Below are 27269 nucleotides of genomic sequence, written 5' to 3' on the forward strand. Positions count from 1 at the left end.
TCCCTACAGAATTCCACCGATTGGTATCCGTTGTTATGGGCTGCGGAGCTCACATACAACAACGCAGAACATTCCACGTTAGGGTGCTCTCCTTTCTTTTGTGTCAACGGATTCCACACAAATATGCTCCCTTTTGAATGGCCTATCCAGTCACGTCTGCCAAGCGTTAGTGAACACCATGCTCACCTCAAGGCCGTGCTAGTGGATGCAAAGCGGCATTTGCTAACCGCTCAACGACATCAGAAACAACAAGCAGATAGGAAGAGGACCCCTGAACCCGCCTACCAAGTAGGGGATAAAGTATGGTTGAGCACTAAGAACTTGCCTCTGAAAGGCGTGAACAAACTCAAACCTCGATACGTGGGCCCCTATGGCATTGAGGAGGTCATCAATCCAGTATCAATGCGACTGTCCTTGCCCGTCTCCTGGCGCATCCATCCTGTCTTTCATGTCTCCCTCCTACAACCATGCCCTGTTAGCACAAGGTTGCCCATTCGTCCTTTGCCCATTGAAGTAGAGGGGTGGGAAGAGTACGAGGTTCATTCCCTCCTGGACTCCAGATTGGTACGTGGGAAAGTTCAATACCTGGTAGACTGGAAAGGGTACGGGGTGGAGGATCGCACCTGGGAACCTGTAGAGAACCTTCATTGTCCCGAACTGATAGAAAGGTTCCATAGGGCCCATCCAGAGAAGCCAGGTCGACCACCGAGTCGGCGGTCCTTGAGAGGGGGTTCTGTCATGGTTACGAGCACGCATACAGCCTCCATCCCTCACTTTTCCCGGTTTTGCCTGTCACGAATGAATGCATTAGGGACTACATATCCCACAAATCTTAGGGGCACATCTCTGCTAGCCAGGAAGGAGCACACTCCTACTTAAACCCCGCCCCCCTAAGGATCGGTGCTTGACAAACTGCCTGCGGAGCTGGTACCTGTTTGCCGTTGTCGTTGCTACGTTTCCCGAAGTCCTGCCACTTGCGTTTTCGCCCCGATTGAGAACGCATTACTTGAGGCGCAACTGCGCTTTCTGATCTTGTCAGCACGTTTCCTTTGTTCGCGGCCAATTCCGCGGAAACGAGGGAGAGCTGCGTCTCTGTTCCCAGGAGCCGAACAGGAGACGCCGACACCTTCGCGCTGTTTGGGAGAGTGTTATGTAACCTCCCTACATGCGAGACAGTATTTTCACGGAGCATCACTAGCTCTTGTCCCGGTTCTGGAACCGAACCGAAGGACTTTGAACTGCATATCTTGTTTTTCATTAACTTTACATTGGATTTGCCGGTGAACCCAAAGACCTGGCAAGCCCCCTTTTTGGTGAAGTCGCTCCGAAGATAGGAGCAACCGGAGAGGCGGAGTCTGCGCAAGTCAGTGTTCTTCTCTCGCCACACGCTAAGACCAGCGCACTACGGTGCTTTCCTCACAAGGCACCTTTCTTCACTAAGACCAGTCCTTTGGAGAGAGAACCGGGACCAATTAATGTAAGTGTGAACGGAGTGCGTCTTTCTGTGCAAGAGGGGGTGAGTGAGTGCGGTACTACTCATTTCAGTCTTGTTCTTTTCCTTATGCAGGGGTCCCAGAGGGAGGACAGAAAAGGTCTCCTATTCCTGTGACGGAACAGGCTACTTTATTATTTTTTCCCATTCCCCTTTTCCCTAGAATACTTCACTACCCATAGTGCACTGCTACATTGTGGTGGGTGTAGTGTTTAGGGGACATTGGGAACTACTCTTCACGGCATCGTTCCTGCTGGCTGTTCTGAAGGTTAGTGGCTTAGTATTGTTGGCGCTACTGACACCTGACACCTAGGCTACTGCCCATTTTCTGGCATAGGTGTATTTTAAATGAATTGGAATATAATTCAAGAAGGCTGGCCTAATTATGTCTTCGCCGTGTGGGCACTCCTTCACAAATTTTGGTGGCCAGTCTTTTTCAGCTAGAAGAATGTTATAACCCTTAGAGAGCTTCACCCAAAAGAGTGTTCTTATTTTCCTAGTTATGTCCCCCTCCATCCTGAGCGTTACTTCATATAACTTATGGGGTACACTAACCCTGGTATCAGCTGTTTCAACTTGGATGTACTCATTCAAGTCCACTGTCTCCAGATGATCCTTCAAGATCTTGCGAGCTATGGTGACTTCTGCTGCGCTGTCCAGCATCGTCTGGGCCTACTCCCCGTTCTTGAGTTGTGTCCTCAAGATCCTCGGCATGTCTGATTTTTAGACCTGCTACCTTCTTTTTGGTGAATTGGGTTTTCTTATTTTTTGGAACGTGTTGATCGTCTTTGGACTTTACGCGTTCTTCCTTGTGTTCTGACCGTCCTCTTCTTTCCGATTTCTGTGAGGAAGTTTTCAAGGTACGAGAGGGACGTGTATCAGTATCTATCAGGTTTTCTCAAATTATCCCTGTTCCTGAGGTTATACCTCTTTTCAGAGGGTTCCTTTTGAGGAGACCTTCCTCAGGACTGAGAACGCTTCTCATTAGAAGTTTGTTTAGTATTTTCCCACTTCTTCTTAGGCGTAGTGAGAGTGTTTTTAATAAAGACCTTTTCAGGGTTTTCTGTTAGTTGGGGCTTTACTGGTTTCCCACCCAAACTATCTCTACCTAGTTCTTCATAGGATGTTTCAATTATTCTGGCCAGTTCATATGGTTGCTCAGCTATATCAATTTCGCTTATATTTTGGCGGATCACCACTGATGCTGCTTCACCTTTAACATTAGCTAATATTATAGCTGAGACCTGTTTGAAATCTTTTAGTAATTTCATACCCAGATTTAAAGCAGGCTCGGCCCCGTATTCATTTTGAATCTATTTCAGGATGTCTGGTATCACCGCCATAGACGGAACATCATGTGTTTTTGTATAGATTGCAGCAAAAACTGTACCCCATGTGCCGCAGTCCTCCAGGTGTGGTGCGATCCCCATTGGTAAACAGATTGTTAAAATTCTGTGTTTCTCATGAGGTGTACTGTCAGGAAATACTGCCTCGATTTGAGTCTTTTTTTGAGCTATCCAGAATGGAATTTGTTCCCTTTTTACTGGTAATTTACCAATGACTGATTGTATAGTCTGTGGTGTAATTTTATTTGTGTTCCCCTGGTGAGGGGTTTGTTGTGGAATCCTTATAGGAGGTTGGACTGTTAAAGTCAGCATGACATATTGAACCAATTGTCTATGTATTTTTATTAGTTGTTTTGGTTGAACTAATAGTTCTTCACTTGACATTTCTTTAATGTCAGGATGTGGTGTATATCTGGCTAGTACCGGCCATGTTGCTCCTGGTCTACCTAGTGGACAGAGCCTGGTAATGTGATTTTGATGTTGTAGGGCGCCTTTAAACCAGAGCTGATGCTCTTGGCAAGTTAGTGGAATTTCAATGTCCTCGAAAGGAACGTATTCCGTTTGATGATCCTCTTACTTTGTAGAAGTGAAACACATGCGATACCGCATTTGCTTCAGGGAAGATTATCCATGAATAGAATACCTCTGTCTGCCGATATTCGTGTGCCTCTATGACAAAAATTACCCTACCACCTCTTGATGATAGGCCGTTTGTTATAAGCTTTATAGTGATGGTTTGTCTTAGGTTTTCCGGGATGATTATAGCATCCGGGTCGTTTTCTTGGAAACCTGTAACGTCTAAACCTGGTCGGGCTGCCGCTGCAGCTCCACCGGTTGCGTTATTGCTTCTTGTAGGTCTATCGGTCTCGGTGTCTCTATCTGACATTTTGTTGACTGAAAGTTTGCAGAGCAAGTTTCAAGGAAACAAAGATAAGGTGCACTATATATATTTTGGAACACTGTATCCTTCAATGTTGAACAAACCAAAAACTAATACATAGGATTTTTGTCCTACTCACTAATGGCGGATATTTTATCCTTTTACCCACTCCAGACGTCTATTGGAGTATTTTACGGGAAAAAGGGGTCTCTGTGAAAAGCACGACTGAGTTATTCTAGTATCTAGCGTTAAATTAGTGCCTTACCAAATGTTGGGCGCCATGTAGTGTAGTTCCTATATTCCCAATAGGCTCTGCGCATTGGAATAACATATCCTATAGATGTGACGTAGGACTTATGTCTACTAGGTCTCTATTGAATATTTTAGACTTAATTGTGAGTGCCAGCTAGCTCAGAGGTCACTAGAAACTTTCTCGAATTCACAAGAAGGGATTAGTTTCTGACAACCCCATAATCATGAAAACTTTGGGAAAGAATTGAATAAAGCAGTAAATAGACCCAGGAAACTATTCGATCTACTTAAAGATCAATCAAACAAGTCGGCCAAAATGGCTCCTATCACTTCCAAAACAAACTTAATAGCGAAGATTTCTCGGTCTTCTTTACAGACAAAGCTAGCACATTGGAGAGGGATCTCAAAAAAGCTGCTGAAGACATTGAAATGGAGATGGGCATGGGAGATGAGGTGCTGGATGAACAAGATTTAGTCAAACCTAAAAACAATGCCAGATGGTCAGATTTTATACCGGTCAGTGAATTAGACATTTCAAAGATCATGTTGACCACAAAACCAAACAATCACTATAACGATCCTCTACCGGCAAAATGCTGGTCCTCCATAAATCATCTGCTAATCCCGTCTTGGACTAAGGTCATTAATGCCTCATTATCACAAGGTGAAATACCGGCCTGCTTAAAAACAGGGCAAGTCATCCCGCTCCTAAAAAAAACGACTGAGAACCCCTTAGATCTGAACAATTTCAGACCGGTAAGCAATATTCCCATGTTGGCCAAAATTCTGGAGAAACGTGTCTAACAACAACTGAGTCTACACATTTCTGATTTCAAGCTTTTAAACGATTGCCAATCCGGTTTCAGCCCAAACCACAGTACGGAAACTGTGATTCTGCACATAGTAGATGACGCTTTATTGGCTCTCGACCAGAACGAAACATGCCTATTAATCTTGTTGGACCTGTCGTCAGCTTTCGACACGGTGAACCATGCCAATATACTTGATCGACTGAAAAACAGAATGGGATTTGAGGGTACAGTGCTAACCTGGTTCAGCTCCTTTCTGGAGAATAGATCGCAAAAAGTCATTGTCAACCAAACCCTGTCAAGAGCAACCAATAATACTATAGGAGTTCCACATGGTTCAACGCTATCACCGTCACTTTTCAATGTATACGCAGAACCTCTGATGGAAATACTACAAAAAGCTAACATAGCTTTCCACAGGTGAGCAGCCATCACAACCCGGGCATTACCACGCGCTGCCATTACGACGCTGCTTTTACAACGCAAGTTGTTTCAACGACTTGCGCTGGAGGGCGCTGTTGGAAAAGGAATAGTTTAATTTTCTATTCCAACACCTTCCCTACTGTAACGTGGGCTGGAGTTGGACTAGAAAATTAAACTATTCCACTATCCAGCGCTTACAGCGCAAGTCGTTGAAACGACTTGCATTGTAAAAACAGCGTTGTAATGGCACGCGGAGTAAAAGCCCGCGTTTTAATGTCATACAACCCTTTCCACATGTATGCTGATGACACTCAGCTGTACATCAAGGTCGCGTCGACTGATGATATAAAGACAATGAACCTAGCTCTGACGAGAACACTTCTATGGCTAACCAAGAGCCACCTAAAGCTAAATCCTCAGGAAACTGAATTCCTTCTGATTTCACCACAGAAAAGCAAAATAATGATAACAGAATGGTCCAACCTCATCACTGCTCTAAAGTGTACTCCGAAGACTGTTGAGTCAACTAAATCACTGGGTATCATTCTGGACAAAAACCTGAACATGTCAGCACATATCAACACAATGGCAAAAAGCGCCAGGTTCCACTTAAGCTACTTACAAAGACTAAAACCTTTTATAAATAAAGCAGACCTCAAAACAGCAGTTCAGGCACTGGTCATTTCAAGGATCGAATATGGTTGCACAACCTTAGCAGGGCTCCCTAAGATCTCAATAGCCCCATTAAAAGTATGTCTTAATGCAGCCACAAGACTTATAGCTGGATCCAAAAAAATCGACCATATCTCCCCTCACCTGAAAGCTCTCAACTGGCTACCATTCGAAGCACAAATTCATTTCAAGCTGGCATGCATCACCCATAAAGCAATACACAACAAAACTCCAGTCTACCTCGCCCAGAAACTCACGCTTTCGGGAGGGACACGTTCCTCCAGGAGCAAAGCGGATCTACTACTGAAACCAGATCGTTTCCGTAAGAAAAGAACTTATGACCGAGCATTCTCAGGAGCAGCATCGAGAATTTGGAACGCCCTCCCGCCCTACATGAGAAGAATTCCATCCCTCGCAACTTTCAAAAAGGAAGCAAAACTGTTTTATATGAGGAAATTTCTCCCCTAATACCTTACAGCTGAACAATCTGTATTTCATTTTGTCATGCTGTTTGAATGCTCACGCAAGCAGCTCACTGTACAATTTTGGACTTGTATATTCGTTTGTCTTATTGTGTTGTATAGTTCTAGAGGCACTATGGTAATCTATCTGTTGTACACTATATATGTTGTTATACCTTACGGAAGTGCAGTAATTGTCGCAAATCAGTAATGTCTCGTAATATGTAAGGTTCGATGTGTTGAAATGCTCCTGTAAAACGCTCTGATACCCTGTGCAGGGTCATGTTCGCACTATAGAAAACACTAAAATAAATAAATAAAAATGTGTTTCCCCCAAGAATAAAACTGATCTCCAGAGTCGTGGAAACAATACATAGATATTTTACTCAGTCAATCGTGCATGCTCCATTTCATCAGAGGTGCAGAGAAATAGAGAGACTGGCGTTTTCAATAAAAGGGTTTATTGAACAGTCTTCTTTCTCAGACAAGTAAAATGAACTGCTACAATCGTAATACTGGTTGCAAAGTATAATGCGAACAGTAAGAAGAGTATTATAAAATAATACTGTAAAAGCATTGTAAGGTTCCTAGACCATAGATAAATACATACATAAATAAAGGCTAAAACTTACTCAATTGGTGCTTCTAAAATACGCCTAACCCGATGTACCTAACCTAAGTCTAGTACGAGGGAAGAAGTAAGTGAGTTGTAGCATAGGTTTAGTTTTTCTTTGCCAAGAATCTAACTAAGATTTCTCTTAGGGTCTAATCAGCTCCGTACCTTGGTTTTAGAATGAAGGAGGTCTGGTATCTCTGTCTCAGGACTCGATTTCCCAACACCCCGCGAGGGGAGCTTGGAAACACTGGAGCTGGATTCTCAGCGAGAGAAAGGCAGCCTCTCTGTCAGTGCGTCAGCGGGAGGATCGGCTTCCTTCGGCACTTGCTGTAGCGAGCTGCGTCGGGCAAGTAGATAGTCGAGCTTCTCCAAACCACCGTGTGTTTGCTAGGGCAAGTGTAGACATATTTATACCTTGAAGGTGCCTAGTTTGACGTAAAGTCGGACATAATAACGTCACCAAAGAAGTGCCCCAAGGGAATGGTAGTTCTTTGAAAACTCCATAATTTCGAGGACAAATTAATATTCAAGCAAGGGGATGTCCCTGATTGCTGAAGCCGAGTTTTCCAAGAAATCGTTGTGGCCTTTTGGAACTAGTGGAAGTAGCCATGCCTGTATTTGGACTGGTTTGGTTATGTCTAAATATGGGTATGATTTCTATGTCTATATAAGGGCAATGTGAATTATACCTATATAAGGACATGAATCTGTAAATTTCGCTCGGATCCTAAAACGCCATACAACAGCATCATGGGGGAGGGGGGGGTCACGGAAGCACAATGGTGAGAGAAGACAACATAAGCTCTGGTTGGGGCTACAAACACATGTGACAGAGAGCAATGAAGGAGGCATAGATGCTCAAAGGTGAGAGATAGGGTGGGAGATAGGAGCACATAGGTAAGATGGGGTGTCATGGAGAGGGGGTAGAGAAGTTTAGGGAGACAGCTTACAAACACATGCACTCTCATAAAGTGCTTCAACAAAAAGTGAAAAGTGGGTGGCTCCCAAAACGCGAGTAGTGCAAGGACACAAGTATTTCTCCAATTAAGAGACAAGCACAAGAAGAGGAAGTGGAGCTGGCATGCCCTGATGAATGAGAAGTATATGAGAGTGATGATGAAGCTAACCAACGCTAAGAAATGGGCGGGCCCACTGTAAGTTAACAAAATGTCTCACAAGTGACTGAATATTCACTGTCTCAGGCGAGACCTAAAAATAAGGTGTCCCGTTCCTTGAGAGTTAACTCACAGGGTGTGGGAGACATTGCTTTTTTTTGTTTTTAAGAAAAAAATTCCTGCTTTTGAAATTCTGAACAACAAAAGTTTGAGAAAGTTTGGTGAATGGCTGCCAAAACCTATGGCGGCTGTCCATAAAACTTTTTATACATTGAAAGGAATTGCCATGATGGCGGTTCCTTTCAGTGTATTGATATGACCGCTAAGTCGGCGTTCATCTCTAATTTTGATGGACGGTAGTCTGTCAGGATGGCAGTGGTAGTGTCCTTAGCCAGCCTGACAGAAAGGTTATCATTGGTCAAACCACAAATCAGACCCTTATTTGCATGCTCTTAAATATCTGATCACTTCAATGCGTATATCATGTCCTGATTTATCTCAGTAGTATGTGTAGTAAGAGTGACTTTGTTGAAGTGGGTGAAAGAGGAGGCTTGCCTTACAGGGATCCACCACATCATCACCCCTGTAGCCATAGAGCTTATGGTGGTTAGTATTCCGAGTCCAGGTCTGAAATTTGGGTGTTCACTAAAGTGTGAGGGCAGCACAGGAGGAAGTAAGACACACTTACAGGAGCCTTACCCACAGGAGCGGTTTAGCCAGGATTTCTTCATGACGTGGCGCCCTAGTGTTTGCACTTCATGCCTTTATCTTCCATCACCCTACATTTCCTGTCTCTGTAACTATGGTGGATTCTTTTTCATCTCCGATTTCTCCCTTAGTCCCTGCTTTCCTTTTCTCTTCCTTGCTCTGGGTCACCGATGATGAAAAGAAGACCCAGTTCACAAAAATAAGTACTGGCCTCCACCACCTTCTACTATGGGCATACATTAAACAGTGACAACATTTGTACATTTGCCCGATTGAAGGCCAGCCAATTCTGCGTTCCCTACTGTTGGATGTCTGTTGGGTAGGTGTATACCACCCTGGGTTCTGTATCTAGGCGCAATTGTAGGTTATGTATTGCCAACTCACCTCAAAATGTCAGAAGCTGCTTGTTGGCCAACTAATACGTTTAGATGCAAATAGGTGTAACCTCCCAAGTTTAGGAACAGAAAGGCATCCATGGCATACGTTTATGTCGATCACCCTATCTTCCAGAGGGTTGCAGTAACACTGGACCTTGTTAAGCAGTAACAGGATATCAAAAACACAATGCACGAGCCTCAAAAGGCTCCTCTAGCACTGCAAATGGTCAGTAAAGGCCCCTATGATTGACCCTACGAACTGACAGATACAAAACCCAGGAGGTGCAATAGATGGCCTCCATCTTGTGCCCAGACTCAGTGAGAAGTCCGGGCTCACTGACTAGGCTGGTCAACTGCCAGTTGTTGGGAAGTAACGATTAGAACACATTATAATAAAGTCAGAAAAAGAGGCAGAGAGAATGGAAGCGACAAGAGCGTGCAGTTTAGGTTAGTTTTAGCGTTGCTTTTAGGTCTACCTGCTTGAAGGCCAGGAAGTGTGGGAAAGCTGCACCCAAATACAGTAAAAAGAGACAAGAGAACGCTCCCCAAAAGGCTGAAGGTCATGGGAAGTGCTGACCGGAAAGCAGGGGCCAGCGGTGAGAAAGAAGGTTATTGGCAGCTCGAAATCCGAGACCTAAGTGAGGCTGGGAGACATAAGGAGCCTGGAAGTATGAGGCCGAAGAGTTGCCTGGACAAAGGAGGGAGCGGGAGGGGGCTAGTGATCTGCAGGCGGGCTCGCCACAGATGGTCGCCTCCCCCCCTTCCAACCTGCGATGTGCAGGCTGCCGATCCCGCACCGGAACGTTTGGTCACGCGCTGCTCTGCTCTCGCGGTTCACCTTGCGTGACCCGAGCCTGGCTGTCCTATGGGAGATGTCCAGGTGCAGGGTCATGGAGTGACGCCGTTCCCATCATTTATTTTACAGCGCCTTACACGGCGCGGCTGCTGTCAGCCCGTCCAGTCCAACTCCTGCCCCTGCGGACCCTACTTGTATTAAAGACACCACTGTGAGATCTTACACACAGACGCAAATGCAGAAGTTGACGTAATTAAACTGTAACTGGTTAGTGGTAAGTGTTGTTTTAATCATAATAACAACAATGATAATACTTATATGAGTATAACAACAATAATAATGATAGTGATGCTACTACTAATGCTAATACATTATGTATATATATATATATATATGTGTGTATATATATATATATATATTATATATATATGTATTTATCTCACACTGCCAATTCTAAGTCATGTTAGTAACAGGTGTTCTTATAAACCAATGCCAGGATAAGCAATGTACCGATCTTGGAATGAAAGAAAGCCTGAGTTGCTCGTGTACTGGAATGTTTTGCCGCACCCATAGAGAGGCTCATTCTCCCAATCAAGCTGTTAAGCAGTGTAATGTGCATCGTTTCCTGCTTGGCCTTGCAGAAATTCAAATTCGTGACTACGGCATATCATGCACAATAAGTGCCACATTATAATTTTAAAAAATTAGAATCAAGGAAGCTATCATATGATTCTGGCTGTGCTGAAAAACTCCTATGCCTGGTAAAATTCTGATAATCGCCATCCATGATTCTCAAAAGCCCTATACATAAGAGATATGCATGCATTATTGTACTGAGTGCGTTGGTTATCATACACTAAAACCAAAAAGATATCGTCAGTCAGAGATCTGGGTTTATTGCATTGTTTGTTTGCTGCGCACACCACCCCAGTTTGGACCCTGTCATATGCAAATCAGTCCTGACCCTGCTCCCCATGGGAACAATCCAGCCCGAACTGCCAGGCCAAGTCCTCCAGGACTGGAAACAGGCTATCCTGGGACCAGATTTGGAGCATCTCCCCTCATCAGCCAGGATAGCTTGAATCCAGTGGCACAGTGAAACGGGTCCCATGTCTGGGCATACCCTTCCCACTTAGGGTGACAAAAACAACAAATGATGGGCAGAATTCTGAACAGATCAAACATTCATCCCTAGTCACAGATCAGGGTTTAATCCATATTTTTGTGATCACCCTGGCACCCGAGTTTGGACCTAGCTGTATGCAAATCAGTCTTTACCCTGCTCCTCGTGGAACAGTCCAGCTGCTTCACATAGATCGTTGTATGCTATATCTTGCCTTCTACTTATGACTTGTAAAGCGCTCTGATACTCGCAAGAGTCTTGTTTGCGCTATATAAAACCTTCAAAATAAAAAAATAATTAAACCCAGATCTGTGGCTGGGGGTGAATGTTTGATTTGTTCAGCATTCCTTGTAGCCCCGGGGGATGGCTGTGGCAATGTCACATGCTGAAGCTGGATTCAGCCAGGTTTCCTTGAGGAGAAGTAGATCTGGGGCATTGTCAAGCAGCAAGTCCCAGATCTCTGTGGCGTGTTTGGTGAGTGAGGGGCTGTTGAGGAGCATGCATGAGAGTGTGGAGCGTTCTGTGGTGGTTCCAGGACTGTGAGTGTGAGTGGGGTTTTGGATACTGTTGGTGCACGTGCAGTGAATGTTGGTTGTGGGTAAGTGCATGAAAACTTGCAGGAAGCACAGGAGAATGCTCCATCTGTGTTACAGGGGGTCGGTGAGGCAGCAGCATGTGGAGCAGTGGCAGGGTTGAGGGCATGGAGAGTCGCAGCTTGGTAGCAGTGGGAGGGTGAGGACCACAGTTCCTGGTGATGGGCATGGTTCAGGCACAGACTCCAGCATGAGCTGTGCCTTTAGCACACCTTAGCATGCCAGTGGAGTATCCACTACATGCCTCTTCTGCGTATCCTTGCTGTGCTAGCTATTAAATAGGTCCCGGGAGATGGCTGAAGGAAAATCTAGGGATGTCACTTCCTGTGCAGATGGATGATGGGAAATCCAGTGATGTCACTTCCCGTGCAGATGGATGATGATTGGTACAGAAACCGTTCACATATTGGGACCTTGAATCAATAGCCATGAAATGCTTGAGTCCGGTATTATCTCAGTTGTAAAACCAGGTGTCTTAGTGGTTATTACCAGACAACCTCAGGAGAAGGGTTCTTTTAAATCTTGCACACCTCAACATAGTGACCACGGATGCCAGTACACGGGCGCGGAAACCCTCCCTGGAGAGCACTTCAGTTTCTGGGCAGGGGTTAACAGGCGAAGCGAAACAGTTGTAGAATTGGAGGGAATTGATGGTGGTGTACTTGGCTCTAAAAGCATTTTCGTCATGGCGGAGGGGTCATTCAGTCTGCGTTCAAATGGACAACCAGGGAGCAAAAGCATACATAATTCAGCAGAGAGGAACCAAATGTTGAAGCTTGGGGTGGATAGCCCATTTCCTGGGAATCTGGGCATAGCAAAACTTATTTTCTCTGTAGGCCACATATATAGTAGGGACACACAACCCTGTGGCAGATCATCTGATCAGGACATTTCAATTTTTGGTGCAGTTCCATCTTCACCCTAGAGTTTTTCAATTGATTTCTGCACTCTTAGTTTCGCTTTATGTGGACCTTTTTGCATCCAAGTAGCATGCTCACCTGTCTCTATTGGGTGCAGATTAGGAATATCGACGGAGAAATATCGTGTTACATAAATATCTCCGCAGAAATATCGAGTGGAAGAAATATCGACAACAAAAATATAATTTGAACAGAATATCGACTGATAGGTAAGTAATATCGATAACAATAATATAGTTGTAATAAATATCGTTTACAAAAATATAGTTTACAAAAATATCGATTTATTAATAATGTTATGTATTTTAGTGTTTTTGAAGAGAATTGATTGTCATTTTATTATATGTTTTGGAATTGTATTAGTTATTAATGTATTTTAAGTTGAATTTTGTGTTATTAGTTCCGTAGCGGGTTGTGGGTTTATAGGGGAATAGGGTGGAAGTAATTTAATTATATAAAATTAATTGATTATTAATGTGTTAATTTATTAATAATTGTTTAATAATTAGTTGTTAATTAATTTCAATTAGTCAATTATTAATTAATTATGTTAATTGATTAATTAATTTTAGGTGTGTGTTGTGGAGTTTATATGTGTAAATGGTGTGAAGGGTGGTGAGTAATTAATTATTTATTGATTAATTATTAAATACTTTTCAAATTAATTACCATTAAATAATTAGTACTTATTAATTGTAAATGTGTAATTAATTATAGGTTTGTGGTGTGGTGTTTATAAGTGTATATGGTGTGAAACCTGGTAATTAATTAATTAATAAAAAAAACATTAATTTTCATTAATTAATTAGTAAATAATAAATGTAATTGTGTAATTAATTTTAGGTGTGTGTGGTGGATATTATAGTGTAATTTAATGTGTAATTAATTATATTTTATTATCGTTGTTAATAATAATATATTTAAATGTATATATTAGTTATGTTTATATTTGAAATTAAATTTCCTAAAAATTTTGATAGTTTTTTTTTTTATTGTTTTGGGTTCCAGCGCTTTCCCTACTATTGTACTCTCTGGAGTGGGAATAGTAATTTTTACCCCTACGCTATCCAATGCTTTCCCTACTGTTGCACCCTTTGGAGTGGGAATAGTAATTTTAACCCCTACGATATCCAACGCTTTCCCTACTGTTGCACCCTCTGGAGTGGGATTGGTAATTTTTACCCCTACGCTATCCAGCACTTTCCCTACTGTTGCACTCACGGGAGTGGGAATAGTAATTTTTACCCCTACGCTATCCAACGCTTTTCCTACTGTTGTACTCTCTGGAGTGGGAATAGTAATTTTCACCCCTACGCTATCCAACGCTTTCCCTACTGTTGCACTCGCTGGAGTGGGAATAGTAATTTTTACCCCTACGCTATCCAACGCTTTCCCTACTGTTGCACCCTTTGGAGTGGGAATAGTAATTTTTACCCCTACGCTATCCAACGCTTTCCCTACTGTTGCACTCTCTGGAGTGGGAATAGTAATTTTAACCCCTACGCTATCCAACGCGTTCCCTACTGTTGCACCCTCTGGAGTGGGAATAGTAATTTTTACCCCTACGCTATCCAGCGCTTTCTATACTGTTGCACTCACTGGAGTGGGAATAGTAATATTTACCCCTTCGCTATCAAATGTTTTAACTACTAATGTTTTTATTTTGTTATTAAATGTATGTATTATTATTATTTAATACTTTAATGTGTTAATTAAATATAGAATATTTTATTTTATTCAAAATGTTTTATATATGTGTTTATTTTATTTTTATATAATTATTAAAGTTTATAAATTAAATAAAGATAATGAAATGTATTTAAGAAAATATATCTATATGTACACATTTATTGTGTTTATATTAATTAAATTAAGTTTATTTGTTATAAATAGTTAAAATATAATTGTAATTTAATGTATTTGGTTAATAATATTAATATTATATAATTATTTAATTTAAGTTATATTATTTTTTAAAGTCGATATTTTTTACATCGATATTTTTTACATCTATATTTTTGAGTCGATATTATTGTACTTACCTGTTTAAGTATAGGGAGTCGATATTTTTGTAATCAATATTTTTACAACTATATTTTTGTAAACTATATTTTTGTTGTCGATATTTAAACATGGAACCTGGGTAGTGGATGCCTTGTACCTTCAGTGGCCTCAGGGCCTCTTGTTTGCATTACCTCCAAGTCTCCTTCTCCAAAATGTGTTCAAGAAGATGTTGGCCACTTTTTGGCTACACAACACCTGATTTCTTCTACTGAAGCAGTTAGCCCATTACCATCCATTAAGGATTCCTGGCTTTCCATCTCCCCTCCTTTTGGACCTGGCCCTTTTTGAAGGTTTATGCCCTGACTTCTTGCCTTTTGCTTCCTATTTTTCTGACCTTTTTTTGTTGGTTTTAAGACTCAGGACACTTTACTACTGCTGATCAGTGCTAAAGTGCATATGCTTTCTGTGCAAATTGTGATTATGATCGGTAATCAATGAAAATGAAAACATTTCTTTTCATTTTTAAGGGCAGGCAGTGGTCCCTGAGACCACTGCCTGCTCTAAAAAAATATTTTTGCACCCATTCACAGAGGGGAAGGGTCCAGTTTGCAAGTGGCTTACCACCTACTTGAAGTAGGCGGTAAACTGCGAGGGTTTTTCAACAGCAAATGCAGTCGCAAAACAATGGTACATACCATTCTAACTCTCTATTAGGAAGGAACGCCCTTGGGACGTCCCTTCCTAATAGTGACTCGCAAACACTATTTCCCGTTTGGGACCGTAAAATACGGTCGTACATCTGGCCCTAAATGATGTGCATGTGAACTTGCAGGTACTACATACCGGGCTCTGTATGCAAAAGAATCACATGAGCTTCTGCACACTGCGCCTCCAATGTGCCTTCTCAAGGGATTCATAACAAGAAGAGAATAAATAAATCAGTTCCTATATTCAAGCAAGAATTGACAAAGCTAATAGATCTGGCCTTGGATCGTGAAATGTTTATTTATTTTGCCAATATGCAAAACAAATGTTAAAGATATAATATATATGTATTTTTTATTACAAATATTTTGGAAAACATGCTTCTTGTGAGCCAGTTAAAGCTATCTGTAGGGGCTTTCTGCTGACAAAGATGGTCGCTTGAGCCTCCACCCCCAACAACCCAGTTCTCCTCTGGTCCCCTTTAGACAAGGCAGAGACCGGGACACCTCAAGGCGAGGTGTATAGCCGGCTGAGTGCACTGCCGATGACCTGGGCACAAGCAATATTGAAGGACGGTTTCCCAGCATGGCCTCGGCAAGGTGGTGGCAGCCGTTGCCTCGGATCGGGCCGGCCTGCTCTGTTCCTGCGCCTAGCTGAGGTGATTCTTTGGCCCTACTGAAGGGGACCACTCCCACCCCTGCAGGCCTGTAAAGAGGGTTCCGATGACAGCAGTAGTTTGCTAACACCAGTAGGGTGGGCAACAGAGAGGTGGTGACGGATGTGGTCAGCCCGAGAACCCTAGTGGGTGCCGCCAGCCCCAAGGAATAAAACTGATGAATAGGCTGCCCTGCTGGGGACAACATGAATACTGTGGCAGCAGCTCCCGCAGACCATCACTAAAACAGAGAGGGGGAGAAAAGAAGCAAGATGGGGCATTACTTCCCGGTTACAGCATTACCTTCAGCTCACCGGAGGGCCCCCCTGCACTCCTAACACCTACGAAATGACAGGGAAGAAGGACACCATCTCTCTACATACTGTGTGTTCCCCCTGGCCAATGGAGCTCTTAGGTGAGTGTGGGGTGCTGGGGTGGGCCTCTCCTACCTAGGCCAGTCAGGTGGGGACTGGGTAGCCAACTGCCAAGGGCTGGAGCTGGGGGGGTTCTGGCCCAGGTGGGGACACTTGGTGTGCCCCCATATATGGCAGCCCCACTGCAGTAGATGCCCTGTGTCTGCTAGTAGTGACTAGGGACAGTAATCCTCATTAGAAACAACCCAAAGGAGGGTAACAGGTAGGCTCAGGGCAAATTGAGAAGGTGGCCTGCCATTCCCATGGCGGGATGGTGTGGCCTAAGTCTCCAAAGATGGGATCAGCAACGGACCCCCCCCCCCCCTCGACGTAAGGAAGACTCACACTGCCGGGGACAACTGATTCCTATCGGCTTTCAGGGACACAAAAACAGCCTTGGAACAAAAAATGTATGCAGTGGCCCTGGACTTCGGATGCCTTCGGACCGACCACAAGAAACTGGTGTATAGAGTGGGGGAAACCAAAGGCATGTCAGAAAGCGACAAGAGAATCCATGCCCTCTAGAAAACCATTTAGCACTTTCTAGAAAACTCCTGATGCAATAATGTGAGGCTGGTGGGATCCCAGAAAAATCTGAAGACCCGAGCATGGACATGTTTTTGGAGAACCGGCCAATCTCGAAGGTGCTGGGGTGAAAGGCATCCACAATGTTTACAGTGGAGAGGGCTCACAGAATGCCGGGTAGACCACCAGTAAGTGTCCAGGCTGCTCAACGTTCATGAAAGGGATCACATCCTCCAAGTGACACATACCCAAGGTCCCTTGCAGATAAGAGAAGGCTCGGTGAACATATTCCCAGATTATACTAATGCAGTACAAAGACAAAAGAGAAACAATCCTGAATATAAAATGCCATCTCCTGGTACTGAATCTGAAGTGCGCCCTGTTTGTCCCAGGAAAATTGCAGTTTAGTTACAAGGGAGAGTCACACTTCTTTCTTTCGGTCCCTGCAGCTTGGGACGGGCTTTAGACACATGGCTGTCCAGTTCTTGGGTCCCAAGAGTCGACCCTATCATCGGCATGGCAGTGTCAACTGCCAAAACATAGGCCTCGTAGACGCCAGAAGGCAGCCCTGACAAGGATCCGGGCAGAGTTGGAAAGAGCCAAAGTGGTCGCAGACATACAATACCACTGTTCTCTGGACATGGATAAAAGAGAAGACTTTGGTGATAAATTCAGAAGAAGCGGCAAGCGGATCCAAGGACTCCCAAGCAGATTTGGGAGGTGTCACCCTGCTGGTGGTCACTTTGATGACGGGGACAATATAGTGTGAAGAGCTGATGCTGACACAGCAACTTTTGTCAATATGGACGTGGTGGCCCGCTCAGGGCAGATCTAACGGAGATCTGCTGTGGACGACAATGATGATGGTCTCACGGAGCCATGCCCCTATTTACCAGAAGCAACTATCACTGTTTGCTTAGGATGATGTTTCTGTTAAAGTTGTTAGGGCGACAGACACCTCGGGCGTTGGGGTGGTGGATAGTATTAGATCTGTGGCACAAGGGGGTTGGGAGAGGGTAAAGGGGGCTAGGGGTATAGTTAGTGGCATACGGAGTCATAACCCAGACACAGCAACACCACGTGGAGGCAAACGTACATGGCATCGGTTACACCACATTCAAATCCCCCAGGATTAACACTGAAGGTGATCTCGTGGAGCATGAACGGCCTAAGCAGCAAATTGAAGAGGGGAGTAATGTGTAAGCATTTATCAAGGCAAGACCCCAACATAATCATACTGCAAGAAACTCACTTTGCAGGCAACAACTGCAGGGGCTCAACTACGGTAGATATAGTCTGCTGGTACATGGGGGGTTCTTGACAGGATCCAGGGGAGTGGGAATCCTGGTCCATAAATCCCTACTACTAGTATCCCAAAAATGGGTAGAAATGCTTGAACGCCCAGCAGTCATGAACGGACGGTGAATTGGGGAGAACGTGATACTCGCATCCTGGTACTTTACCTAGGGGTTACAGACCAAGGGGTTGAACAAAAATGGGAAAGTGGATAGCAGAGACACCAGAAGCCCTGCTCCGTATTGGTGGAGATGTAATGCTAAACCCTACAGAACGACCTGGACAGGATGACCACATCTAGGGACAGACCTAGATCCGATTTGCACCTCGCATCCTTCCTTGACTCACTGGGGTTGGCAGACCTCTGGCTGGATGAGCACATTGACACAGAACACTACACATGCAACACCAAACAAGGTCCAGGCTAGACTATTTTCTGACACCACATCATCAACTGGACACGTTTACTTAAACAACCTCTTACCACGTGGCAGCTCCTACCTCTCACCCTGATAACACACCTGCAAATAGGCACCCCGATGAGAAAGAGGGAATTCAAGTTAGACCCCTGAGACATATACATTTGGACCACGAGAAAGCTGATTGCTTAGACCACAGATCTTTACTTTAAAGAAAACACAGGAACTGTAGACTCTGAGATAGACCTCTGGGACACATATAAGACAGTTGCACAAGCACAATGTATTGCACATCTGTCTGGCAAACAGAAAGAGAGAGACAGGGACGCCAGGGAGTCAGAAACTAAACTAATACAACGGGACACACGCTATGTGGCCACCCCTCTCCAAGAACAGCATTCACGATAGAAGAGATGAGAAAAGACCTGAGAAACCTGGTTCACCTGGAGGCAAGGGTGCAATACAGAGCAAAACAGATAAACTATACAAAGTGGGCAACAAGGTAGGTAAACTATTAGCATGGCTAGCCAAGAAAGAGGAAGGCCAAATGTGTATAGCCACCATAGACAGGGGGACAGGCGAGCCTGATAAAACCCCAGCCACTACAACTCAAGCCTTTGCTATGTACCTGGCTGACCTCTACCAAGCAAAGTGGGGGATGCACATGAACGACCTAGGGAACTTTACTAAATATCTACTGGCGCCTGGACTCCCCCAGGAGGTGAGCCGATCCCTTGAAGCAGAATTGTCGAAACTGGAGATATCTGACACACTGGGTTCAGATGAAAAGTGGGAAATCTCCAGGGCTCATTGGGCTGCCGCCCGAATTCTTTAAATGTGTTTGATCCCAAAGAGTGGGCCAGCTCCGGGTAATGTTCTAACAGGCAAAGAAGGAGTGTGGAAATACTCAGCCCATAACGCACCGGATGCCCAGGCTGCTGGCGCAAGGCGCCTCTTAGTTTCCATCGTAAATAATTACCAAATAAAGAGACGGGCACTGGAAGCAGGAAAACAAGAACAGAGTTTTATTTCTCATGAGGAGAGCCTGTCATTTCGGACACTCGCATAGTGTCTTCAGGAGGTGCTCTAACAAGTTTCTCTGAGGCTTCGTCTTTTATACACAGGTTTATGGCACACAGACATCCTTCATTACAATCAAGACATTGTGAAGTATGAAGATATTCCAACACGTGGCTACAGTAGGGGCCCTTATCCTCCATACAATAGGAGGGGGCTGTCACGCAGCTGAGTGTTCTGCTGATTCCTTTGGAATGTGTGCGCCTGATCGAATCTCAGGGGGTGGGGAGGTCATGATCAATAGTAGCCCCTTTCAAGAGAGGCGAGTGCATACAGTAGTGGGCAATAAACTGTATCCTCAGGCTAAGGGATGACCAGCGGTCCATGTAGACAATTAGGTTCAGAGGAAGAGGTCATCAAAGGAGAGATATTCATGAAAGGAAGGATCAGTGTGGAAAATCGAGCGTAGAGAAAAGGGTTTATCAGAAGAGGGGTATTCATGGAAGGAAAGGAGGTGTTGGTCAGGCGCGGGGTGTGATTCTCAGAGACAGAGTCATGCGGGAGGGGAGGGCTCATGACTTGTGCATGTGAGAGCGGGGGGCAGCCAGGGTGCGTGGGGGATGCTTGCAGGGTCAGGGAAGTGCGCCGATGATCGATCGTGAACAGGGAGACCATGATACCTAAAATGGCTGTCGTGTACGTGTGTGCATGGGTCTATGCTAGCGGGATAACACAGTCAGTGTTTTAGCGATATCCGTTCTGCTTACAACAAGGGGTACTGTGAACACAAATGAACGCTGCTTATGTACATACACATTGTCATTTTCAACAGTCGCCGCTTTTTTTCATAAGCTAGTTCAGTTGTATACGGTCGATACGATAAATAGAATGCGGTACATGTGAATTTATATTTGTTGTGTTCTTCATACAAGTCTAGAGATTGGTATAATACTTAGTCGGGGTTAATAAAGGAAAACGTTCAGACACATTATAGAATCATGTTCCGACTTTCTCTCCGGTGGCATCAACATACAGTAGAAAGTGCTCTGATACCTTCGGGTCTTGTCAGTACTATAAGAGACTTTTGAAAAACTAAATACATGAGTGACCGATGAAACATTTTAAAAGGCAATACAAAATGGTTGAGGGAGGGATTCAATTCGATACAAGCAATTAGTCAAGGGGTGAGTAGAAAGTTCTGGAAAGGGGGAGGGTCTTTGTCGCAATGTCTTTTAACAGAGTCCGTCTTCTTTTGTTGGCGCTGCTGAGCACCGGCGGTGGAGCTATAGGTCCAGCTCGGATTCATCCTTACACGTTGCAGGGTGCGATCAGTCCTCTGCTGTTAGATCACAGTCCTGTTTCCTAACTTATTTTCTTAGGGGTGCCTCAAGCTGGGCACCTGCGTGTCTTTCTTTTTCCGTGGCAAAACCTCATTCTATAGTCAAAAGTTTATGCGAAAAGGGTGATGTTGAATAATCAAGGGAAGAGAGGGAGGAGTGGGATCAGATCTCTGAGCACACCAAGGGACCAAATGGAGCAAAGGATGACGAGCAGGCAGACCCATCAGTCGGGCTCAAAAAGGGACGGGGACTTCAGGCACGAGTGGGTCAGTAAGTCGAGGGCTTCAAGGCAGCCCTTCATTCCTTAATCCGCCGAGTTTTGAGAGTGGTGCCTCGTCCCGCGTCTTGTTGCTCTGTGACTCCACCTTTGGTCGCGGTCACACGTGCTTCATGATCTGTGGCCAGGCTGTGCGGCACGTCCAGCTCCTCTCCTCCGGTGATTGTATCTTTGAATGGGTAGAAAACAAGTTTTAGAAAAACTGGCAGGAGAAGACATTTATACATCTCAATTCCGTCCCCAATCCTAGGTAGGTGGAGGATAAGTTCATCGGTCACAGTCAGAAGTCGTCACTTATGGAGTCTGTAGGAGTGCATTGCTATTGAATTCATAAACCCGTGTGGCGTTCATTCGCGACGTATGGTGAGAGAAATTGGACTTTTATACATGGCTTATTATATCAAACTCAAAATCGAGTCCTTATGTAGAGACTCGCCCTTTTTCTTTTTTACCCAAGTACTGACAATCTTACATTTCCCTTCGGAGTCGGCTAACTCTTGCAAGCAGGGGCGTTATCGTCATGAAGAAGGGGGAGGGGGGCAGATGTAAAACATGCGTTTCTTGGGGAATGACCGTTAATCAAGGTCATCAATTATGCTTCGAGGGTAGCTGACATGAAGCTGGGGTTAATCGGGGGAAGCGGGGACGCTTTGGACAGGGAGCTGGGGTCAATCGGGAGAAGCGGGGACACTTTGGACATCCGCACTTAAGTGCAGAGGGGTGGGACAATCTGGGCATTGGGGATCGCATTTCTAACGAACTGAAAAACAGTCCCCCTGTAGAAGGCCATATTAGGGGACATCAGTCGTCTCACCTGTCCTTTCTTTTATTACCAACTCGGGTTCTATCGTTTTGCAGAAAGGAGAGGTAGTAATATGGCAAGTTACAATCGTTTTAGTTCCAGTCAATTTTGCCGAACACCTTTGTGTTCGAAGAGACCCAATTAGGTTCGTGCCGGTGGGGCACAACGTTACCACAAGGGAGGAGGGAACAGGGGGACCCTCAGAGAGAGAGAGAGTCGCCCGCACTCTAAACGAACCATTTGGTACACGTATGACGTGGAGAGAGAGAGAGAGAGAGAGAGAGAGAGAGAGAGAGAGAAGCGTGTACAATAATGGTCCATTCAGTGCGCACATAACACAGAACAGCGGGGGGTTAAGCAATACGGAAACACAGGCAGAGGGATGACGTAGATCTATACATCACGTACACAAACTCAGACGGGGGAGACAGTACATGTATTATATACAAAAATCCAAGACAAAACATAGAACAGTTATTGGCCAAAATGATCTCTTCCTGTACGCTGCGCATTCTCAGCATCCTAAGCTCTCTTTACCTTTTTTTTTCTTTTTATTGTCGGCTGCCTTCACTGGAGGTTGTGGTTGCACACACTTACACCTCTGCCAATTGGTCATGAACTAACCTGGTCGGGCTAATGCTCACGATGGGATTTTCGAGTCTTTTTAGCAAATGTGTTTCCAGGCTGAGACAACAGTTGGTGTCAATTGGAGAACAATGGGGCAGCTTTGAGTTACATGTCTATGAGGATGCGAAAAAGGAGGTAGTAGGTTTTTAAATATTGGCAATATTCCTAGTCCTCCCGGCGGAGGATACTTGTGTAAACCTTACCTCGGAATATTCCTTAAACTTTCCCTATTTAGTTAAACGTAGGAATGTATTCATTATTGTACGTCATTTTTGGTTGCATTATTCGGGGTTTGTCGCGGTTAGGTACCATAATCAAACCCTCTTTCCCGTCTCTTCGTCCGCTAGATCACCATTTTCTTACATTAATCGACATTCCGATGTGACCTGCAGAGAGAGGGAAAAAGAAGGGGGCAGGGGCTACATTGATAGACACATTAGCGCACATAAACCCAGAAAGGCTATTACTTACTGCATACTCGGACTATCTCCACGGGATGCAGTCCCTGCCAACTGGGCATTCAAGCCCAGGTGGACCGATAGTGTGACTTTTCTTATACAGGTAGCATATAAAGTATAGGCTAAATACCAGGATCTTTAGCGGTTGCTTTTGGCTGTACAAAAATTGCAAAACACATACAACAAAAACCTGGGCCGTTCATATTTGCAATATTTCTGAGCACTATACTTTTTAACTCTTAACTAATCGAGCTGAGCCATTCCACCTGTAATTCAGTTATATCGGAAACAGGGGTCATTTATTCGAAACGTACCAATTTACACGTGACAACTACGTAGCTTTTCAAAAATCTTTAATAAAAAAGGTCAGTGCATAAATACGGGCCTACAACCCAGGGGGGCTGGCCAGAACCGTACATGTGGGAATACTTATTAGTGGAAAACCTAATGGAGTCGGTGGTTGTTGATTTCATACTAAAAGTGCGACAAGTACAATAAAATCATATCAAAACTTCAGTGTGAGCAAGTATCATAAGCGTTGAAATTCGAACTTTCAATAATCATGATGCGCCAAAACTTAACAACAATTCATTGTCCGAATGTTCAATCGGTACCCATCTCATGTCAATTCATTGTCCTTCATTGTCCGAACACATAATCAGTACCCATCCCATATCAATTCATTGTCCAAACTGAAAGTACACATCCTATATCAATCCATTGTCCGAACATATAATCAGTACACATCCTATATCAATCCATATGTTTAAAAACTACATACATATCCCATGACACCAAGGCTGAGCAATCGGGGTACAATAAGGAGTTGATAGTTTCATTTGTACCAGCGCCATTTTGGGTGCAACCAGGCAGATCCAGGCATAGTCTAAATCTCCACTAACTCGTGGTTGGCCCAGAGCCTCTTTCGGTAGTCCAAAAGTTCCGTTAAAGGGCAAAAGAAAGGATCGGTGGTCTGAACCATCAGTCAAAGGGGGGAGGGAGGCAACAATTTTCCTACCGGGTCATACTGGGTTTTCACCGGAACTGATCCAAACTGTAGTCTGCAGGATTTTAGTCATTCAAATCGAGGCTGGCGTCAGCATGGGAGCGCCGACGTCTTGCGGCTACATTTTCATCGTTCCGTGGGCAATCATGGCAGTCATTCCCCATCGGGGGTTTCTGCGGGAGTCGGAGGACCCCGCGGCTCCCATAGAATCTTCAAGGTCGTGGAGAACTTTTATGATGGTGGAGTCAACAAGTGACCGGGCCATTCCTTCATGCTGGGCCCGCTCTTGCAGGGTCGACCGCCATTTTGAGAGTTCGGCAGCCACCGGCAATCGCGGGGTCAAATGAGCAGACGGGCTCCAACCTGCCGGGCGAGGCGTCGCAGCATCGCCACAGTGGACGAACCCTTTGCCGGGTGAGAGGAGCATTGGGGGTGCAGCTGGGGAGCCTTCACCTGGGGAGGTGGGAGAGGCTCGTTCGCGCCGCCTCTCCCTCCCGGTGCACCCCACGGCGTCTCGCTTGACATTTGTTATGGCCGGACCAGGTGATGAGGACGAGGGGGGGGGTCAGAGGCATGTGCAAGACATCCCCCCCCCAGTGTTGTCGCAGCCATTATTGAAGAAGCAGGGACGCCTGGCACGTTTCGGGCCGGGCCTACAGCCGATGGCGGCCGGACGCTTCTTCGCCCTGGCCCCAGGAACGGGTCCCGTGGTTCATCCCGGGAACAGACCTTGGTGCGTGGTGCCGCCTTCGGGCTATTCGCGTAGTGGCCTCTCCACCCCCAGGCCTCTTATGGAAGCCGGCCTAGGCTGTCTGAGAGAGGGGGGGTCGGGCATGGACATTCCCCCCTACAACTCTCCAGTGTTGTCGCAGCCGCCACCGCGGCCGGATCCCGTCGGCCCAGGCCTCTCCTCAGGCCCACCTCATGCGATGACCTCCGGCCGACGGCTGGCAGCAGGACCCGCCCTACATGTGTTGAAGATCTCGTCTTCCGGCTGGGCGTAGCCGCAAACCTGTTGCACTTTGGGAGTTTCCAGAATGGGGGCGGATGTCTGCTGACTTGTATCTTTCCCAGGTTGCCGCTATTGGGGCGTGGCAGGCGGTGGGACAGACATGTTTGGAGCAGTGAGGGGCGATGAAGCCTCGTTGCCTCGTGGCCGTCGCAATGTCAAGCTTGGCTTCTCTTATCATTTTCATGTTTCTTATTACGGGCTTATTTCTAACGTTTCTTGTTTCTAGGACAATCATATGTTTTATCATTAAGTATTGTTGTCATTTCCTTATTCGTTATTTAATAAAAATTTCATCAGTGGCCTACTGATTTCGTTTTCCTATTCCTTTCTTTCTAGTTTGTTTCATGCTAAAGTTTCTGTTAACAGGATACAGTGATCACTTCGTTATTATTGCATATGTCCTTTTCACTAGGGGTGCTCTCTGGTCGGTCCAGATGACCTACCTCTAGTAAATGGTCCGGGTGGAACTGGTTTATCAATCAGTGGGGAGTAGATAGGCATGACAGATTACAACGGGGGACAAAGGTCCGCATTACCTACCCTTCACTACTTGCAAAGACTAGACAGAGATTTTCTTTTCTATGTTATTTGCAAACAGAGAATACCTCGAAAAAGAACAATTCCAAACAGTCAATGTTCGGACAACCAATCAATCAATGAGGAACGAAATAAGCACGACGGGTTACAATGGGGGCAAAAGCCTGCGTTACCTACCCTTCACTATCTGCAAAGGGAGAGAGAATATTCCTATTCTTCCCCGTTTATAGGCAGAGAAGATCCTTAAGAGAACCAACTTCGAACAATTCACTGTTCGATCAAACAATCAATCAATGGGGGAGAAAAATAGGTATGACGGATTACAATGGGGGACAAAAGTCCGCATTACCTATCCTTCACTATTTGCAAAGAGAGAGAGACGTTCCTATCTGTCGCTGTTTGCAAACAGAGAATGTCTCCAAGAGAACCAATACTTCAAGTAGCACCCAAGGCTAAATGAACCAATCAATGAACAATACCAGTATCTAAATACCGTTTCCAATATCAACAATCAATCAATCAATCAGATGGATAAAGCCATCCTACCAATCAGACGTAAAGACGTCCTACTTAACCTTACCCAGACCGGACCGTGTGGACAGTTCTTCGCCTTCCTTTTTCCAGCGACCGATCGTTCTCTTTCTCCATGTTTTTACCGCAGCATTCCTGTGGGATTCCAGTCAGGACAATAGGTCACTTGAGAGAGGTCCATTCGGAATCGGTGAAGTTCATTCAATCGGCAGCCGGACGAGGGCCCTCTCAAGGCAGGTATACCCCAATCATTTAGATGTTCACCCCATCGTCTGGACCACTCTTACCGGACCTTATGTCGCTGATGGGCCCCACGTTGGGCGCCAATTGTGGAAATACTCAGCCCATAACGCACCGGATGCCCAGGCTGCTGGCGCAAGGCGCCTCTTAGTTCCCATCGTAAATAATTACCAAATAAAGAGACGGGCACTGGAAGCAGGAAAACAAGAACAGAGTTTTATTTCTCATGAGGAGAGCCTGTCATTTCGGACACTCGCATAGTGTCTTCAGGAGGTGCTCTAACAAGTTTCTCTGAGGCTTCGTCTTTTATACACAGGTTTATGGCACACAGACATCCTTCATTACAATCAAGACATTGTGAAGTATGAAGATATTCCAACACGTGGCTACAGTAGGGGCCCTTATCCTCCATACAATAGGAGGGGGCTGTCACGCAGCTGAGTGTTCTGCTGATTCCTTTGGAATGTGTGCGCCTGATCGAATCTCAGGGGGTGGGGAGGTCATGATCAATAGTAGCCCCTTTCAAGAGAGGCGAGTGCATACAGTAGTGGGCAATAAACTGTATCCTCAGGCTAAGGGATGACCAGCGGTCCATGTAGACAATTAGGTTCAGAGGAAGAGGTCATCAAAGGAGAGATATTCATGAAAGGAAGGATCAGTGTGGAAAATCGAGCGTAGAGAAAAGGGTTTATCAGAAGAGGGGTATTCATGGAAGGAAAGGAGGTGTTGGTCAGGCGCGGGGTGTGATTCTCAGAGACAGAGTCATGCGGGAGGGGAGGGCTCATGACTTGTGCATGTGAGAGCGGGGGGCAGCCAGGGTGC

Source organism: Lissotriton helveticus, chromosome 7, assembly GCF_964261635.1.
Source record: "Lissotriton helveticus chromosome 7, aLisHel1.1, whole genome shotgun sequence".
Taxonomy (NCBI): Eukaryota; Metazoa; Chordata; class Amphibia; order Caudata; family Salamandridae; genus Lissotriton; species Lissotriton helveticus.